At 33.8% G+C, this 6000-nt stretch overlaps 1 protein-coding gene across 4 annotated transcripts in view; it reads left to right on the top strand.

The window, feature by feature from the left end:
- Positions 1–1172: 1172 nt before the first annotated feature.
- The window catches only part of LOC105879342 (platelet glycoprotein 4), a 72020-nt gene continuing 67192 nt past the window's right edge, over positions 1173–6000 (top strand). For 3 of the 4 annotated variants that reach the window (XM_076006484.1, XM_012779496.3, XM_076006482.1), the window contains exon 1: positions 1173–1284. The gene's annotated coding sequence lies outside the window, so the exon portion shown is untranslated. Of the gene's footprint in view, positions 1285–3788; positions 3942–6000 lie in introns of all 4 variants that reach the window. The other variant, XM_076006483.1, reaches the window with a different exon arrangement.

The following is a 6000-nucleotide window of genomic DNA, read 5'->3' as shown; positions in this document are numbered from 1 at the left end:
CAAAACTTATCTTTTGAGTCTCAGCTTCTTTTCCAGAAAGTGGGCCTAAAAATGTTAATTTAATTTGAAAAGCTATTTTGATATTGGGAAAAGAGAATGAAATTATATCATATCTACCTAGCAAAGTGGCAGGCACATGGGCAGTGCTCAATACCTGGGACTTAATTATGGAAATATTATGAAAATACAGATTTGGATATTTTGACAAAACAGCTGGTTATAGAACAGTTTTATTTAAAAAGTGGTAACTCTAAAGTCCATCATTTTCCTTTAATGGCATTCTGTAAAAGGTATTTTAATGGAAAATACTTAACATTTCAAAATATCAGGAGAGTAATTTGACTCTTTTGTAGTTTCTCTGATCACTTTGTTTTAACATAGAATTAGAGATTCTTAATGTATGAATCCCAGAAAATTACTTATTGTTAAAAATATTGTCATTCTATCTTCAGGGTAACAACTTTAACTACAGTCTGTTTGGGCTGAGGGTGGAGGCTTATTCATGTTTTTACCAGTAGTACCAAGATTCATTCTAACTCAACTACATTGTACAATTACTTCCATTTTTTTTAAATGATAATTTAAACCAAAATATTCTGGCAAGGCATGGCACTTTTTGCCTCATTGATTGAAGCAAACAAAACATGAGCAAATTGCTACTGAAAACATATAGGAGAAAAAATACAAAGAAAGTTTACCAAATAGATATTTACATTTCAGGGACTCACTTGTAAAAGTCAGTGAAACAAAAATCTGTTTGTTGACTAACAGTATTCATTGTGTTGCTCTCATACTTAAGGAAGGAAAACCTGAGCCTGCCTCTATACTGTCATAGCAAACAGTAATCATGAAGAAAAGCAATTTGATTATTAATGATTAATTATTTGAATTTCCATGTTTCATAAGCACAGCACCTTTCTATTATGAGGCATAACAGGTTTTAGCAGGAAAAAGATTAAAGGTTTTATTTTCCTCAACTGAGGCACAAAATGAGATTTTTCAAGTTAACAGTCATTTCGTTTGGCTCAGGTGTCAGGGATCTATCTATATTTATCTCGAGTTAGGCATGCGAAGCCCTGGAAGTCTCCGGCTGTCAATGACTTTCAGATGTCAGGATAACCTTGAGGAGAGATGAAAGGTTGAGACCCCGTGCTTCATTTCTGAGTTCTCAGCTGCTGTGCTGTGGAAATCATGTGTTTGCACTCAGTGTCTCCTCCTACAGCAGTCTCTCTCAAGCCAGTCTTGAGGTTCTACATCTGGGAAAGCAAGCTCTTCTAGAAGTTGGTGAGCAGAATTCTTTTTGTCTGGGAGTATGGCTAGAAATGTCTTTGTAGTTGATGCATTATCATCTAGTAAATAACAATTGTTATTTTTGAATTCTCTAGAAAGATAATTACTACCTGGTATAATAATTTAATCTGTGATACCTTCTTTTAACATATTTATAAGTTTTCAACTAGATGGTTGAAGAAATCTGACTTTTAACCCTTAAATTTTACATTTCCATAAGTCTCTAAATTTATCCTATAAAATTTCCAATTGCACATTTCATATCTTTTATTTTGAAAGTATCAGGAAACTTAAACTCATGATTTCAAAAAGTATACTTTCAGCTGAATTTTTTTCCCTTTAGATTTTTCTTAGTTGATCTGGCATGTCTCAATCTGGACAGATTTCTTATTTTATTAAGTTTATGTTTACCTTCGTATAGCCTTTTTAGAATATTAATCTTTTCAAAAGGATACTCTAAAAATCTGACCAATTATATTTGTCTCTTCCAACTTAGAAAAATATTTCATTAAAATGAGACCAGAAGTTGAATGAACCTTGCTCATGGGACTCTGAAAATGTGCTTATTGTCACAACTGACAAATATATTTAAGAAATAATCTCAATGACCCATTTTCTTAATTTAACTCCTAGAAAGAAGAAAACAAAAGTCTTTCCACACAGAAAACTAATTAATCATTAGTGATCATAGACATCTTATTGATTGTAGAGACCAGATATCTTATTTGTGGGGTGGGGAGAGATTTTGTTACATACCAGAATTGTATTATATGGTGTGTTTCATAATATGGCTATACAAGCCCAGGAAAAAATGCAAGGAATAATGGAGTAATGACTTATACAGAAAATTGACTTAATGGTATACTTATTAAGAGACAAATACTGATATTAAAAAAAAAATAGCAATTCATTCTGTCTCTCCATGCTATTCTACAAAGCCTGGAAAGGAATTGGATAGGTTTCTTTACCTTTAAAAGAAGGTCATTTTCCTTTATTCTTTGGGGAATGGTTGCTTGGTGCTATACTGAATTCTAGGGAACCATTTTGGGCTGATACTTATAAGAGCATGAACTCCTTACTCTCCATGAGAGAACTCAGAACTCAGTGAGATCTGGATCAAATGAAAAGAAATAGGCAACCTGTCTTGTTCTCAGGTTTATTTACCTGAGTAAATAATAAAAGTGGATTTGTGGGGCAATATATGAGACTCCTGGAATCTTGACAGGATGAAAGAAAAAATATTTTCAAGTGATATACTACACACACACTAATTATTTGGAATCTGATCCTTTTGTAAAAGACAATGACAACTTTGTAATTAACTGTTCTCAGAATTTAAGAAAGAAAGCAAACACCTGAGGACAATAAACAATTTTTACCTGGGGAAAAAATCTAAGCTCTTAAACTCAGAAAACTTATTGTCAGGCAAAAATAAGTAAAAAATGCTTTTTAAAATGCTGACAAATCAGTGGCAAAGATGGTTTAAAACAGCAGAGTGGGACAATTAAATAGAAATCTTTCTCTTATAGCAAAGAAATATAATATGCTGTGGTTGTGACTGGCTCACTTTGCTTCTGGTGCAAACTACTGATATATTCTTAATATTTATAAACTAATAGACCTTCACAGGTAAATTCTTTGAAAACATTCACAAAAATGTGAAAATAAGAAATGGTATAAAATTAGTGAAAATGGGAAATGTATTGGTCTGATATTTGTGTTTTCAGCCTTTTGGGCGAAAGTTATAATGTATGTCACCTTTGTCTTGCAACCTAAAAGGAGTGGTCCAGAATGAGGAGCAGGGAGGTGCCAGGAGAGTGGGGGGTGAGTCCATGTTTCCATATCAGGTAACCAGAACTCTTAGTGATGTCTAAGCTACACTGATTCTTTCAATCACAAACAGTGAACTGTTATCAGGAAAAGGAAATTATCTAAGACTAGTATAAGTACACAGGAAATATAAAAAGAATATAGTTTACTAAATAGTGTTCTGTTCTGTTTATGTATGTAGCAGTACAGAAATTGGGTAGGCCACTGGAAACTTTTTTTTTTTTTTTTGTACAAAGGGCAGTTAGTATGCCATTGGTTTCACAATAGGCTTTTTAGTGATTTCTTTATGGAGAAGGTGGGGTGAATTCAGTTTTGTGCCTTCTGATAAATTAAGCTATGTGGAGAATAATTAACACTTTTAGATAGATGCTTGGTGATACGCTGTTAAATAGTTGAAGATATTTTGAAATATACCCAGGGACCTTTGTCACACAAACACTATCATATGAAGGAGGAAATGACAGAAAATTGGCATGCATTATGGAAGGGACATAGGAGACAGCTTGGCTACATCTACCAAGGACTTCAGAGTGTGCTCAAGTGGAAAAGTATTGTTTGCCCTTCAATGTTTGTGAAGTTTAAAAGTGGAACAAGGTCGGTTTTTTTAGTGTTCTTCTCATGAAATCTTCCCAATATAAATCTTACACTTTGCTCATTTTAATGTTTAGGAAATCAAAAAGTATATTTGTAATTTTGTCCTGTTTTAACGTATGACTTAATAAGAATACCTCAGTCTACTGAAATTCATTTGGAGGCTCACTTTGTCCCATTCTGGAACTTTATTCTGACTCTATTTGAAGTGCAGCAGATGCCATTGTAAGGTCTGCTTCTTGTATCTCATTCTGGGAAGTTTTAGAAATGAAGTAATAAAAATTAATGTATTAAGTAGAGTTGTTTCATAGCATAGAACCCTAAACACAGTGACCTTTGAGAACAGATATAAATTTTTAGTAAGTAAATGAGAACTTTTCAACAAGTACTTTGAGACTGAACCCTAAAACACCAAAAACTTAAATTAGTTGAAAAAATGGAGTTGCTATCTTCCCAAAAATATTTAATGAGTACCTACTGCGCTCTAGGGATTGCTATTAGAAATAATGTCGTGCTTAACCTTTGTAAGAACCCAGGATCATTTTATAGGTGGTGGTTCTAAATTTTATTCATATGGAATGAAATATTTTGGTGACAGTTAAAAAGCAGAAACAAACTGTTTGCTTAGTAAATGATGAGAGCACAGGTTGAATTTTGCCGCTTTTCCAACCTCACACAAACAGACCCCTTAATGAGCTATGAATCTCTTGGGGAAAAAATGGGCCAAACAGGTGACAGTTATATTTACAGAAGTAGAAGAGAACTAAGAGTTGTTTTCCTTGCCTACTGTAAGCTTTTTGTCATTGCTCTAAGCTTTTTGTCATTGCCTTTTCAAATACATGATTTACTCTTAAAATGCTAAGTAATATCATACAGCATATAGAAACCCTTCCAGAATAAAATAACATAAGTTCAATGTGGTCTCTCTGCTTTAAGTTTGATAACTTCCATTTACTTTTTGTTGAACTGTTTTGTCTGAAATGGGAACAAACATTATGTTTTTCCTTGGCCTCTTGGAGAGACCTCTAGTTTCTATAAGCCCTATCCTTTTAAGAACTCTTAAAAGCTCTTGGGCAACAGTACATCTAATCAGACACATAGATGCAGAATTACGTACTGTTGCTTGGGCAACAGTACATCTAATCAGACATGTAGATGCAGAATTACGATGCAATATGGTACAAGCTGTGACATGGTAATATACAGTCATAAGGACACTGCTTACAGACCTTTGCTATTGCTTATAATCAGAACATCTTGGTAATATATAAACTCCATAGAGGCAGGGGTCATATGTAACTTATTGTGTGTATCAACAATGTCCCAGTGCTCGACTCATGCTAAGCTACCAATAGATATTCTATTCATTTATTTTAAAACATTACATCTAAATCTTTCCTAACGTAAAATGTTTACCTTTGACTAAAAACTATGATTAAACTTTTAAGAATTTTCAATAATTTAAATAATTTAAAACAATTGTTATGCTTAGCACTATTTTTTTAAAAAGTATCCAAATTGTACCATAAAATACTTAGTCTGTGCAGTTTTTTGTGAATGAAATTCTCAGATATAGATTTATGTAACGTTATTATCCCTGCCTTTCCTAACATGTCTGGCTAGGTTTATGTTTGCAGTATCCTCTACTCATAAAACTATTTGTGAAATTTAAAAGAGAAATATTCTATAATTTATATTACACTAAGTATATAGGCTCCCAGATGCTGAGAATTTCTCAGTGAAGCAGTCCATGAAGCTCATTCATTTCACCTAATACCACTCACTGAAGTCTTAGATCTTTTCTGCAATCTGCATGCAAAACTTAGATATGCTTGCTTCTATGTTGAGTCTCTTAGATGTCTTTGCTGCATGTACTGAGTTTTGAATGAAACCAGAGGGAAACATTCAGCCAGTTGGTTCCACACTGGGTCCAACAGTCATCTAGGAGATTTGCTAACCCTGACTCCAGGTATGGAGTTGTGATTTCTCCACTTTTCACTGTATGAACAACCACAGCATGCACAGTAGCTCTTCTTTGCTAGCCTAGTCCCCCAAAACACTTTCTGGGGGTTGGAGGTGGAGATGGTGGCCAGTTGGTGGTAAAGGTGCAGTCATTTTTTTCTCTATCCCTTAATTCCTTTGTGACTTCTTCAAGAGTTTCTTGCAAGTTCCTACCCCTTAGTCTTCCAAACTTGTGTGTATTCCATCCCTGTACTGTAGTCTTACTATAATAGTTCAACGATATTCTATTTGTTTTACCGGATGAAATCAAGAAATATTAGATTAAGC

Source organism: Microcebus murinus, chromosome 9, assembly GCF_040939455.1.
Source record: "Microcebus murinus isolate Inina chromosome 9, M.murinus_Inina_mat1.0, whole genome shotgun sequence".
Classification (NCBI taxonomy): Eukaryota; Metazoa; Chordata; class Mammalia; order Primates; family Cheirogaleidae; genus Microcebus; species Microcebus murinus.
Note: the sequence above shows the minus strand (reverse complement) of the source record. Positions and strands in the feature narration are given on the sequence as shown.